Raw genomic sequence first — 14,736 nt, 5'->3', positions numbered from 1 at the left:
TATGTGTCCCTTATGTAGCGTGCGTGCTAAAATGTGTGAAACTCGCATTAGTACGAGTTCACCGTATATATAGTGCTAGAAAAAGTGGCGGGGTTGCATGCATAATAACTTCGTGCAGAGTAGTATATAGAATAAAGTCTTTTTCTAACTGTCCGTCAATGAATGAATGAATGTATGAATGAACGTAGTAAATATATAGTACACACAAAATATAGTGTAGTACTAGTATATAACTGTGTGACAAAAAGAACCAACGTATTTAGTTCGACTTAAGATATCAAAACCTAAGCGTTCAGTTAAATCCACCTTATTAACGCACAAACAATCAGTATCAGAAGATAGTTTACTCCATTGAACTTGAGTTAAGCAATAAATTAGAAAATATATCAGCTGTCAGTGAAAACTACACATACAGCTTATTACGTTTACCATTTGCATTGTGGGATCTGCTTATCCTTATGGTTTTGATGTATTCCGCAATGTTACTTTTTATATAGTGTTTTGTGGCTTATTGTTTGCTTTACGTTTGCTCATTGTATTGCCTGTCTTACTAGTACTACGACTTGTTGCAAATTGATCGTTCGCTTCTTTGTTTCTTTTCCCTGTTTACTAAAACAAATCTTCAGAGAACAAAGTAACATCGAAAAGGCATGAAAGACATTTAAAAGTATAACTTGTTTGATATTCAAATAACACTGGTAACGTGTATTTAATATACGTGTTTTCAGTTAATAAGTACCACACATTTTTAGAACTTATTGCGGAAGTGCTAATTGCTAGTGTAGGTGAACCGTCTACCGCGCAGTGAGTTGTTATTGCCAGCAAAAGGTGAAGATTACAAATGAGATGGAAATTACTTGATAATGATAAAATTGATGAAAAAATATATAAATGCAACCATAAGGGAAATTGTAAATAAAATACAGTTGCGATTGACACATAAACAATGCACCAAAAATAACTCCTCCATTTAATACTCATAGTTTTGGGAAAGGCACATGCACGACGTCGCCGCACTGTATATGTTTGCAAGCTATAACCTATGAAAACGATGTGACACCAGACTGCAAGAGATTAAGAGTATGTTCAGTAAGAAAGAGCTTAATTGATCAAATTACCAGTCAGTACACATTCAATAGATTAAGTACAAATGCGTCTACACATCATTGACTTTCTGAGAATAGTATGACTTTGTACAATGCACAAAAACAGGTATCAACAGGATTTTGGACCGTACATTTAAGTGTTTAGCAGTGAAAAACATTACATATTTAGTTTTGTTTGGATTGAATTAAACCAAAAGTTAGTACCTATGATGCCAATATTCAAACATCTTACTAGAGCTAAATTGATAACCTTTAAGCGTAATTTTAATCAAAGTATCAATATGTTTACACGAACAAATCGTATTTAAATTCACGTTCTCTTTTAACCATATCATCAAACAAATTATGACGTGGTAAATTGATAATGGTTAACTGAAGTCAATGTCTTCTATGTATGATATATTATATCAATAACAAAAAGAGAAACAAGATACCAAAAAAGTATTATCAGAATCTAACACCACCATGGTAAGTGAATATCAGTCCCGCTATATTTACCATGTCTTGTTGGTTATTGTTTGCCTTTTTTAAGGTCAATTTTTTCTGACGAGGTTACAGAAGGTAGTTTGCCTGACATATTGTTTTTCATTTTATTTTTTAATAATTCATGTTTTCCTTTCATAGTATAATAGAACTTATGTAAAACCATTGAGTTTTTGTTATGTAAACCTCTTGCATCTTTATATTGCTAAAAATCATTTTTATGAATAAAAACGAAAAAAATCTAACGATTGCACTGACGTTACTTATTATATATCCATTACCGGAACAGGTACATTTTGAAACAACCTTTCATTAAAAACTATCTGATATGTTTAGTTATCTGCACTTAATTACTCGAAAATCTGATATGTTGGTGTATGGAAGATTGTAATTATATACTAAATTTCACAAACTTTACTAAAAATAAAATGACCTACCTCCAATTATTATGAAATTAAAGATGCAAGTAAAAGTATGTTCCGTCTTTTGTTCTTTATTTTACAATCATTCATTTCATCTCCGTCTATCCTGCGTTTTGTTCATTATTACTATGTGGGTGTTTTGAAGACAAATGGTAAAATGAGCTAAAATATATAGTAGATTGAAAGGATAAATGACCTATGAACTTGTTGTAAGGGGATTATTTCATATCACTGATCACGTGTAGATATTATACATAATTCTGTAAATGGTTTATGTTATGAAAACTCCAATACGTACAACTGGATTGGTTTGAGCTTTTAAAGTGCAATAACCGAACGAACTTTTATCTAAAGACACAAATTGATATAATTGACAAGTTATAAAACAAATTAACGTCCATTTATATTTGAGATGTGAAGATACAGTTAGAAAATCCTACATTTTTGTAGAATCCTAGAAAATGCACAGTAACTAAGTTGTAATTTGACCGGACACTAAAAAACAGGAATATTTCACATCTCTCAGATCTCTGAGTCGACATTTGTTTGTGAAATATATTTCTTTCTTTTATTCGCCTTATTTTTACATACAAAAATAAACACAAAAGAATCTGATGATCATTTATTGTTTTATATTTTATATTGTTAAATGCAATATAAGATCTACTTTTATTAAATCAATTCTACTGTATAATATAACGGATATGGCGTATTCTTCAAATACAAATGTGCTTATTGTTTTTAAATAAACACAAATAGATTTGAATTTTACTTTATTCTTTATATACTATACGTATTTTTAATGTGGAATGATTAATATAAAATAGATTTAAACGCGTTTTAACATAAACAAAATGTAGTGTTCAAATAATATATTTCTTTTCTTTTCACCTTAAAATAGAAAAATTAAATAATAATGATTATGTATACAGTTCGAATTTTAATTAATAAAAAAAAAATAAAGCTCTCCATATTTTTATTGGAGATCAAATTATTCCTTTCTTCTATAATCGATCAACTAATTCGTTATTGTGTGTATTTCTTTGATGTCTACGGTAATGTGATGAGCAATCTCTTTGTTAGGTTAGTGAGGGTAAATCAACAAAACATCAGCTGCAATCAACATACTTGGGAGTGTTGTATTAAGTTGAGATAGTACGGCACAGAATGAAAAGGTCAAAGGTTACCATTGACACTTTTACATAACACTGACAAAAGGTTACATTTTTTTGGGATTCAATTAAAAATTTGGAAAAGTTTTCGTGATACAATAGTATGTCTCTAAATACCATTATTTTAAATCTATTTGTTTCTTCTTTTGTGGTTTTTTTTATTGACTCGAGTATCGACTTTTTGTGTCCCTTTTAACTTTTTCATACTAAGATAATATGAGTTTACAAAGGGTATATAGATTGATTTACATTGTTGGTGTTTGTTCATGTGTCATGCATTGTTAAAACAAGCATTTAGAGACGGAGGTGTGTTAAGATTGAGAAAGGTACAACTTCTAACGTAACACCTACTGAAAAGGATGAACCTTGGTAAACAATGAGGTTCTCATCTTGTTGTTTCTAAATAGATATAGAAAAATAGTTTGTCTTTTTTTTTACACGTGTCATTGTTTGCACGTTTCTTTTGTCATATAAACTGCGTTCATATATGTGTAAATATAGAAAAACCTAACGAGTGCTGATCTTTAAATAAACCAGGACCAATTGATAAGTTATAAATTAATTTTAAAAATAATATGTGAAATTTCCTAAAATGATGATATTCAATATCTATCAGTGACGTTTATTTTTCTACTATTTTAATTTCATTGTGTACAATATCCTGACGTCATTGAAATGTTTCAGGGCAAACGTGCTGGTATTTATTTTAACGAATCATTGATGAATAAAGGCATCGACATTGTAACATTTGAAAAAAATAATCGCTTAACAAAACAACTAAATTTTGCAATTATGACGTTATCAATTTTCCAATGATATTATCAAAAGGATTTAAGACGATATCAACAGCAACTACAATGTATATGTGTCCCGGATATTAGCCATATTTGTTTTCTCTTAAACATTGTTAAATGCTTTAAAAATAAATCCGGTCACTGCTTTTTTATTAATTGCTGCACAATTTATCATGGGGCGGCCTTTCAAAGCTGACTGAACAGTATAGGTTTTAATCATTGTTGAAGGTCGTGCAATGACCTCTCGTTGTTTTCATCATCATCCAAATATGGTCACTTGTCGATAGTTATTTTACTTTTTAGTTAAACACTATCTTTTATTTATGCTGTTTTTGCTTCAAACAAATACTTATTAAAGATTGTAGATTGTTATAAGTCTTAAAGTCTTGTGATATTTTTAACCAGTTATGTATATATTCAAAAATGGGAACTTCGTAAATTTTAAGATATGGAAAATATTGGGTAAATTGGATCATTGCAAAGTACAAGAAAAATCACCGTGCTGATCATCCTAGATGACATAATAGATATAAGAAAACCGTATAGAAGATGTGGTGTGAGCGCCATTGAGACAACTCTCCATCCATTAGATATAGGAAGATGTGGTGTGAGCGCCAATAAGACAACTCTCCATCCAAATAGATATAGGAAGATGTGGTGTGAGCGCCATTGAGACAACTCTCCATCCAATAGATATAGGAAGATGTGGTGTGAGCGCCAATGAGACAACTCTCCATCCAATAGATATAGGAAGATATGGTGTGAGCGCCATTGAGACAACTCTCCATCCAATAGATGTAGGAAGATGTGGTGTGAGCGCCATTGAGACAACTCTCCATCCAAATAACAATTTGAAAAAAGTAAACCATTATAGGTCAATGTACGGCCACTTTTGAACATGAACTATTTATCTTTCCGTACTATTTTTGTATGTTTGTGTTTTGAATTAATCAATCTATTGAGATATCTGCCTGTATTATGCTACATGTAAAAGATTTATAACAATATATAGCTCTGAATATAATATACAGAATTTCGAAAATAGACGCCGTTACATGTATGTACCTTGTTCTTAAACTTGCAAGTTATTCTTGAAACTGGAAACGAAATTTTGAAATCATAAAAAAATGCGAACATCAGAATTGTTAGAACTTTCATGAAAGACTTAATTTGTGTAAAAACAACAACATCTGCTAAAAATCAAATGACAAAAGTATCGAATTTCAGCATCACATTAACAGATTTTCTTTAAACATTTATGTACTATAATATTGTGCATTGATTTATGACTGTTACATGCTGATTAACGAATATTGCATCTATATTCATTTGATGTTTTACACTTCTATTTTATGTTAGGGTGAAGGTTGGCAAATAATAAATGTTTAAACCCATTGCATTTGATTGCATCTGTCTTTAATCAGGAACTGTTGTTCAGTGATTGTTGTATGTTGATGCGGTTTATAAGTGTTTCTCATTTCTTGTTTTTTATAGATTACACCGTTGATTTTCCTGTTTGATTGCTTTACACTAGTCATTTTGAGACTCTTTATATGTTTCTGCTCGATGTGATTCAAAGCTCCGTGTTAAATGTCGTACTTTAAAACATTATTGTTAAGTTTTTATACATTGTGACTAAGATGGAGAGTTGTCTCATTAGCAATCATTCCACATGTTTTTATTTCTATATTTGGTCCAGGGACAGGAAATATGTGTGCGCTATACCATCTTCATTAGAACACACCAATCACTATGATGAATTGTGCATAAACAAAATCATCATAGATACCACTGGCAGGATTAAATTCTATATTTACGCCAGACGCGCGTTATGTCTAAAAAAAGACCCACCAGTGACGCTCGAATCCAAAACAGTTTAAAAGGTCAATAAAGGTACGAAGTTGAAGAGCATTTAGGACCAAAAGTAATAAACGTTTTGCCAAATACATCAAAGGTATTGCCAAATACATCAAAGGTAATCTATTCCTGGGGTAAAAAAGCCTTAATATTTAAAATTCCAAGGTTTTGTAATCAGTTCATTTATAAGTATGACCATATCAATGATTATTTATGACAGCACAGAAGTGCGGACTACTGAGCTGGTGATACCCTCGGGGATTTAAAACTCAGTGGAAACGACCCAGTGGTTGTAAATACACTCATCATAGATACCAGGATTGAATTTTGTATTGATGCCAGACGCGCGTTTCGTCTACAAAAGACGCATACGTATATTTTAGTAATAGAAGGTGTAGAAGGTGTATCGGCACAGATTAAATGGATAAGAATGCAAAAACTCTGTTAAAATGTTTTTTTTTAAATTAAGAAAGTTATACCCATAACAACAACAATTTAGGTATTTATATCGTTGCTATTGTCTTTTTTTTAAATGTGCTTCTTTTTATTTTCGTTCTTATAAAATGAGTCAAAACATCCCAAATGATGTTTAAAAGTTGTTCTTTTAAAAAATCATGTTGAGCTTCTACACCACTGTCCTAGATTAGAGTATGGGGGCTCTTAAATATGTTGAAAACCCCAACCCCATTCTCAATGCGTCCAACTGAAGACAGTAACGTGTTATTGAAGGCCGTACGGTGACCTATAGTTGTTAATGTCTTTGTCATTTTGGTCTTTTGTGGATAGTTGTCTCATTGGCAATCATACCACATCTTCTTTTTTATATTGAGTTGTCGTGTTGGTTGCTGTCGTAGTGATTTTTCATTTTGTTATGCATGCTTATTGGTTGATAAATTCCCCCACCCCCTTGTATTGCAAAACGCGTTCATTACCACTGAACTAGTATATATATTTGTGTAGGGGTCAGCTGATGGACGCCTCTTGGCGCGGGAATTTCTCGCTGCATTGAAGACCTATTGGTGACCTTCTGCTGTTCTATGGTCGGGTTGTTGCCTCTTTGACACATTCACCATTTCCATTCTCAATTTTATTGTATTACAGAATACTCATTGTAGTCCCGTCTTTTCAAAATTGTTTTCAGTTCTTGCCAAGCCAGTATATTAATCGTTAAAACCCACCTGTCATTACCCTTTAATCATGAAAATTTAATAGTCTCCCCTAACTATCCCTCTGATACTTGCAATGTATATTATCATTGATTGAAATTAGTTATCTTTAATTTTATATTTTTTAGTCGATTTAATTTATAAAATATTAATTCAAAACTCATCGCTCAATGCACCTGGCGTTACTGATCACTCAATTTAACGATATAGCTTAATTCAAATTTGAAAATGGAATTAAAGTGCTCTTAATTTACGCAAATGTAATGCATATTAAAATGCTTCTGACAAAAACTGATAAATCAAAAGCCTGGCTCTGGGTTATATGTTAGTTCCTGATTGGTTGAATTGTGGTTTTTACTGGAAGTTTACTGTTTACTTTCATTGTATTAATAACGAGTCCCAGTTTGAAAATAAACTAGTTGTTATGTTGTCATTTTAATTATACTAAAATTAAACAATAACTATAATTTAATACACTTTATTATATTGTCTAGAAAATAAATCATGTTGAATACTGTTGTACATAGGGACAAAACAAAATTGATGCTTTGAGATTTTACAGTGTTATGTTTGTTATAAACATTGAATATATTTGGCTCAAACAGACATAGGAAAAAAACGGGTTTCTCGGATACCCGTATGTGGAAAGGACGAGAATCAGCATAAGTATAAGCTATATCCAATACATGCATTTGTATTATTGCATGGTAGAAGTTAAAATAACAAATGAAAAAAAAGGCAACAGTAGTATACCGCTGTTCAAACTCATAAATCCATAGACAAAAAAATCGGCGTAACAAACTAAAACTGAGGCAAACGCATTAAATATAAGAGGAGAACAACGACACAACAGTAAAAAAACGATCTTCAAGAATTCTAAACGGAAAATGGCAAATGGCAAAACCAAAAGCCCAAACATGGATAAAATCGACAACAATTCTCATAATCCTGACTTGGTTCAGGCATTTTTCTAAGGTTGAAAATGCTGGATTGAACTTGGTTTTATAGCTAGCTAATCCTCTGGCATGTATGACAGTCGCATATACCTCCATTCTCATGACAACAAAGTGTGAACAGAACAAATATTCATAATCACTTTATAAACAAACAAATATGTAACATGGAAAAACAAAAGGCATATAGACAAAGCACATTAGCGAAAGCATACACACACAATATAGAAGATGTTCTGTTTGATGTGACCGGAACAACTATGTACGACAACAGCTTTATACAATAGAACGTTGCTTTAAGTCCTTCGATAAGGAATGACCATTTAAACCTGAGGAGGGTTGGAGTTTCAGACATTTATTTCGTATCACGAAAGAATCGAATTTGTGTGATGAACAGTTACTTAGCATTATATCAAATGGCAAATACTCTCTTTAACTGTCGTATACCGATCACTTATGTAATACATTAAAAGATAGTATATTTTAAACTTAGCTGAAATGAAAAATATTATCTTGAATCACAATCAATTGTACTTTGTTTGTGTTTGCGTTATTGTGCCAAAGATTATTTACATATCTGTTTGTTTTTATAGTGATTAAAAGATAGTATCACCTTGGTGATTGTTGTACCCCTATTTTGACTTATTTACCTTTTATGCCTGATTGGTTTGTTCACTCACCATTGTCAATATATAGAAATTTTATGCGACTGTCATATAAGTGAGCGGTTTAGCTAGCTATAAAACCAGGTTTAATCCACATGATTTATCAGCGAAAAAGTCAGATTGTGGCATTTAAACCAGATATAAATAACATAATACAGAGATTTTGTCATACAAAATCAGTTGAAAAGTTTTAATTGGATACTAGAAAGTTCTAAACTTAAAGAAAATGATACTTTTCCTGTTTTCCTTAAAACTCATTGTTCTTATTAATCAAATGTAATCCATACTGCCAGTTATATACAGATCTCTCGTATAATTTATATTTAGCATTGTTTATAAACTTTATTGGTTAGCTATATATAGAGCTTTACAACTTGCTATTTCATGAATCCCATGGTTTTTTTTGTACATTTTGGCTATTTACATGACATCGTATCTTTAAGAAATAGTGGTGACGGATTTGCAAATGAGTGTTTTGTAAAATCGTGTCACGTGTTTCGACTCGATACATTTAATTTAAACCCTATTACCTTATCTAATTACAAAGCATCAAATGAAAAGAAAGCAATTTTATTCCTTTGTTCTGAAAGTACAGACCTTGATTTCACGTTAAAAAATTAGTTTCTCTTTTCCGGGTAATAAACACTCGCCCAATGTGAATTCGATATGACTTAAATTAATAAAATTGTCATTGTATTTTAAAGCAGTTGCGATAAAATATTAACGTTTTAATTTCAATTTAAATACCCATTGCAGATTATTATAAATATCAAATTTTGTGGTAAGTAATGATTTCTTTTTAAAGTGGGAATATTGTTTAAAATATTCAAAACAATAACGTTCAGAAAACTGTAAACAAAAGCAACAGTAGAACCGCTTTCAAAAGTCATAAATCAATTGAGATAAACAAATCCGGATTAACAAAAAATAACCGAATAATAAAACACAACAACTATAACAAGAAACAACGGAATAACAGAAACAAAGAGGTGCAACAAAAACAAACGCCAATGCAACATACATAGGAACAAACTTTTGATAACAACTGCCATACTCCTGACTTCATTTTAAGAACAAAATGTGTGTTGAACAAGTTCCGATCGTTCTGAATTATGACCAGGAATCAAACTCCTTGTATTTGAAAGATGAGTAAATTGTGTTAGTATTGTCTTAATTTTCTTTTCTATGCTTTTGAGTACATCTTTAAGATTTGATATCTAAAGTGATAACGAAAATCAAACAAACACAAAAGTCTACTACTTTTATCAGAACAATACGTTCTAGTGAAATACCCACAAGTAGGTGCTCATGCGTCCGCCTTTTTTTAAAAATTAACTAGTTTTTCTTTTTTTATATAATCCGGCTCTCTCCTAGAGAGTACAAAACTAAGGGAACCTAAACATGAATACAGAACTTGTAAGGTTAACTTTGTCTGAGAGATGCAACCTTAGCTATTACAGCGTAATTATAAATATTTCATGAACTGATTATTTGCAGACAGAATGTATCATATGAATCTTGCCGATACCGGAGCACCTTCACCAATCAAATTGATTAATTGATAAACGTTACAAGATATGCACCAGCACTACGTTTACTCGTACTTGATAAACGAGAACGAGGTTAAAATTTTGTAATGATGCTTAAATCTAAAATTGGAAGTAACGAATAGACCCAGATTTTCTAATCTGTACTGTCACGATTAACGATTATTATGGTTAATATTACATCAAGCAGTGAAAATTAAACCGTAGTTTCGTACTCACAATTTAAATTTGTCAATCTTTTTTCATCGCTGAATGTCATTGCTAAGAAAACAAATATTGAAAATTGTACAAGTGATTACAGATTCAATTAAACTTGTGTCAGAATGTTCCGATATAAAATGATTGAGAATTTTATAATTATTTACATAAGTATTTGTCAGGTGTTTCTTTAAGGAGTGTTTCTTCAGTATTTTTTTTCTGAGTACTACTAAATCATTAAGTTGTCAAAGTTGAAATTTGTTCTTTTCATTTTGATCTTTAAAGACAGACTATTCTGTATTTGCTGTTCAATAAAAGACATTTTAAACGGATATGTGTAGGGTTTGTGGTCGATAACAGAATGTCTCGGAAATATGAACTGAATTTTCTCGTCGGAAATTTAAACACTTCTGAGTCCAGAAAGAGATTTTCTCTTATAATGTGTGTGTCTTCGAAAAAACTGTTTTGGTGATAAAAAAAATCTAAACCGAAACAAAAATACGAACATACTGATGTATTTTAGCCGTCTTAATCGTTTCCAGGATACAATGTTGTTTTTCTTGCATTTATTTTGAAACTATAATTTGATTTGTTTTATACAGATTATACACTATTAACGTTTGGAATCATTCTTCTTGATATATCAAATACGTATACGAGGTCCAAGAATTTCCGAACTCTTAAACTATGCCTATTTTTCTTCATTTATGACATTTTTCCTCATTTTTTGGTTCATATTTCTTTATTTTGTATGTCGTCGCACCTCATCAAGACACTAAGTTATAAATGTTAAACTCACTCTATTGTTTGGTTTAGAAGTTAAAATCGAATGATGATAATTTTATAATAAAAAAAAATATTTCTGCAACCGTCAATTCACATATTACAACGACTGAAATTGAATATAAAATTTCCATATGTTTCAAAGCTTAAAGTGTATCTATACATTACTTTTGGAGTCCCTCAGTGGCCGAGTGGTCTAAGTAAAAAAGCAATTATTTCACTAGCCTGTCAACACTGAGGTTGTGAGTAGTTGGAATCCCGCACTTGGAAGCTGCACTCGACTCCTATCTTTATTGACTAAGTTGTTAGTTTCCCTACCGAGGTCGTCAGTTCTCTCCGTGAACTCCGACTTTCCCCATCAATAAAAAATTGACCGAATAGCACAATAGTGCTGAAACTAGCATTTACATGTCACAACAATCAATCAATCAATCAATCAATATTTAAAAAAATAATATAGTTTACTAAAACTTAAAATGACAGCGATCCTCGGTTAGACTCCCTCATTTTAGAAGAACTAGTGACATGAAAGTGTACTAATATAATACTATAGTCGCTTATTAGCACGTGCTATAAATTAAATAACTTCAAATGTTTCAAAAGCTATTCTACACTAATTAACAAAGTAGAGAGGAAAAGAATGATAGACAATAACATTTAATTTACTAAGAAATTGCAACAAATAGTAATTTCAACGGTTAATATTATGATACAAAAGCGATACTATAGTAATAAAATGATGCAGCATTTGAATGCTTAGTTAATTATTAACGTATATTGTCCCGTATATTATGCAAATAAAGCTATTAGAAAAGTCAATGAAATTTTAGAATGCTCATTTCTGTCCCTCTAGATTTTATATCAAATATTTTAATCAAACCTGCTTTAAAAGGCATCGCGGAGATTTTAATCAAGTTTTTAACTGTTAAATTGGAATTGATGGATAGAATTTACAGAAAAGAGAATACATGTTGGGCAAAAAATACAAAATGGAGAACAAAAATGAAATGAAAGAGAAAAATATAGACGTTTATATTAACCTAATATCACTGATGCTGCAAAATCAACACAGAAACATTTACACAAGAGACAAACATGTTGATATACTGATTGCTTATGGGTTTGTCGTCTCATTTTTAATTCAAGAAATAACCTGTTTATTATCTACTTAAGGGAGCAAAACTTTTTAAAGTTCCCCATCGTAATGCTAGTCAACAATATGTGTTAATAAAAAATAAAAGGACACACACACACACGCACACACAAAAACACCAACCCACACGACACCTAAAAGTCAACATATACAGTATGTTTTACAGAACATCGGTATACTCAAATTGTAATTGTTCGTTTGACTGATTTTGAAATTTATGTAGGTACGAAATCTACTTGTTTAGAAGTCTTCAACATTTCACAGTGTTAATTTCTGTCGATGAAATTTGCATTGCTATACTGAATGGAAACTGAATATACATGTACATGTTTATACCCTGCATACCCAAAAGACGCTACGTGTTAGTGTTGGTGGGAATTTTTTTATCAAATTAACATGCATTTTTAACACCTTATACATTTGTTATGTTTACAATATTTAATAGTGTGTACCAATTCGCGATTGACATATTTGACCTAGATACGACAAAGCTCATGATGGCTGTTCAAAACCCCTCCCTCTGAAAAATCCACATTGCCAGTCGTTTTCTTGTAAACAAACAAAAACCAAGGCGGTCCATGGATTAACCTGCTAAAATGCTCTACACCTAAACAGATAAATACATCGATCATAGAAATGACCTTAATTGACCTTATCAGAATCGAAATAATTGATGCATGCTATCAATATCGCTCGTGCAAAAATAATCACTAATATAATGCCTACCCATGTTAAAACTACAATAAAATATAGCTTGTATCAATTATTTCTTAAATGTACAGATTTGGTTTTGAAGTTTGGTTGTACCCGTACAAAACTTATTTATGTAACTGTAAATTTAGAAAAAAACAATAAACCCATTATGACATGAGTTGTACATCTTTACTGAAATCAATGTTGATTTGTAATTCTATTGAATGAACCAAATAAATAAATTCATATCATTCAAGCGGTTCTCTTCAATGTTCATGTTTTCTCGATATAATAAAAAGGCTATTTTACTGTTTGGAAAATGCATTAATCCTCTACGAAAATCATCCCTATGGTTGTTAAATTCCCATTAATCAAAATTAAACGCCAAATCACAGAACAAAATTTAAAAACACCACCAAAATTAATTAAACTAACATTCAAGTGTTCTGTACTCTTGAACGATTTATAATTTGGTGTCGAAAATAAAACCTAAACGTTTAGATTTGAAGTCAAATTTTAGCATTTCTCAAGCTGTCTGCTATTTTAAAGATATTTATTCTGATTAAGTCGATTAGATTTTTGAAAGACGATGTGTTTTGTGTTACAATACCCATAAACAGAATTAATGTATTGACTTATAGTATCAAACCTTTATCATTATCATTGTGACTTCCGTTTTAACTAATGGGAAAAGCCAACGACGATTGCAAGCACCAATGAAGAATAAATACATCAATATATGACCAAGATTCCTGTAATTACTATTGTTTTTAAACAGTTTTCTTGTACCCATGTGTTGTTGTTCAAGTGTTGTTTTTTTTTTGGCACTTGTCTACCACTGTATCAGCAGTTGTCCCGTACATCTGTCACTGGTCGTTGTACGATCGAACAGTGTACTTGTACACATGTGTTGTTGCACAAGCAGTTTTTCTATACATGTTTTTCGCTGTACCTGCTGATTTCCCATAATTACTATCGCCTTTTAAGGATGTACTTATGTGAGGTTTTGGAATTTGTGTCAAATGTTCGGACTCCTTGGTGTTTTTCCATAGAATACAATGTAAAATATTTTGCCCCATAATACCCATTTATTTTTTCATATAAGACTTAATAGCTCATGAAAGGTAATTTATCAAAATTTTAGAAGATTCTTGATTTTCTTTCATTTGTTCTGAGACCCAAATAATACCAATGCAAATATAAGGTAAAAGTCTGAGTCAGCCTTTTCCCGCCATATTTTAAATCTCAAATATCTCGAAAAGGAGGTCCATGACCTATCAATATTTTTAGGTTATCTTTATCCTTAATTGATGCTCTACAGGCTTATAGTATCAATTTTAATTTCTTAATTTCTTAATTTTTACCTAACCTCACCTAAGTACATCCTTAAGCAGTTTTCTTTTACACGTAGGTGTTTGTTACATGTCTATCGATGTACAATCAGTTTTCCCATGCAACTATCGGTGTACGAGCAATTATCTTGTATACTTGTATCGTTGGTATATGTGTTTTGTTGTACAAGAAGTGTTTTGTTATATATTCTGTTAGCAGTATTCCGGACATGTGTGTCATAAAGAAAATGCAGTTTTCAAATACATTTGTCTCGTTGTTCATGCAGTTTTTCCGTATATATGTATACAAATTATTTTTCGCAACTTTTGCGAGAAGAAAATTAACGCAAAGATAAATCGTCGTGAACATTTTAAACTAAGATGCTTTGTTTTCTTATTACATCGATTGAATT

The 14,736-nt window shown here is 31.2% G+C and overlaps 1 protein-coding gene across 1 annotated transcript in view; it reads right to left on the bottom strand.

Annotated features, from left to right (window-relative positions):
* LOC143058273 (uncharacterized) overlaps nucleotides 1–2,172 on the bottom strand; it is a 48,803-nt gene extending 46,631 nt beyond the window's left edge. Inside the window, exon 1 of the mRNA XM_076231747.1 lies at nucleotides 2,027–2,172. The gene's annotated coding sequence lies outside the window, so the exon portion shown is untranslated. The remainder of the gene's footprint in view (nucleotides 1–2,026) is intronic.
* Between the last annotated feature and the right edge of the window lie 12,564 nt (nucleotides 2,173–14,736).

This window comes from Mytilus galloprovincialis, chromosome 14 (assembly GCF_965363235.1).
Source record: "Mytilus galloprovincialis chromosome 14, xbMytGall1.hap1.1, whole genome shotgun sequence".
In the NCBI taxonomy this organism is placed as follows: Eukaryota; Metazoa; Mollusca; class Bivalvia; order Mytilida; family Mytilidae; genus Mytilus; species Mytilus galloprovincialis.
Note: the sequence above shows the minus strand (reverse complement) of the source record. Positions and strands in the feature narration are given on the sequence as shown.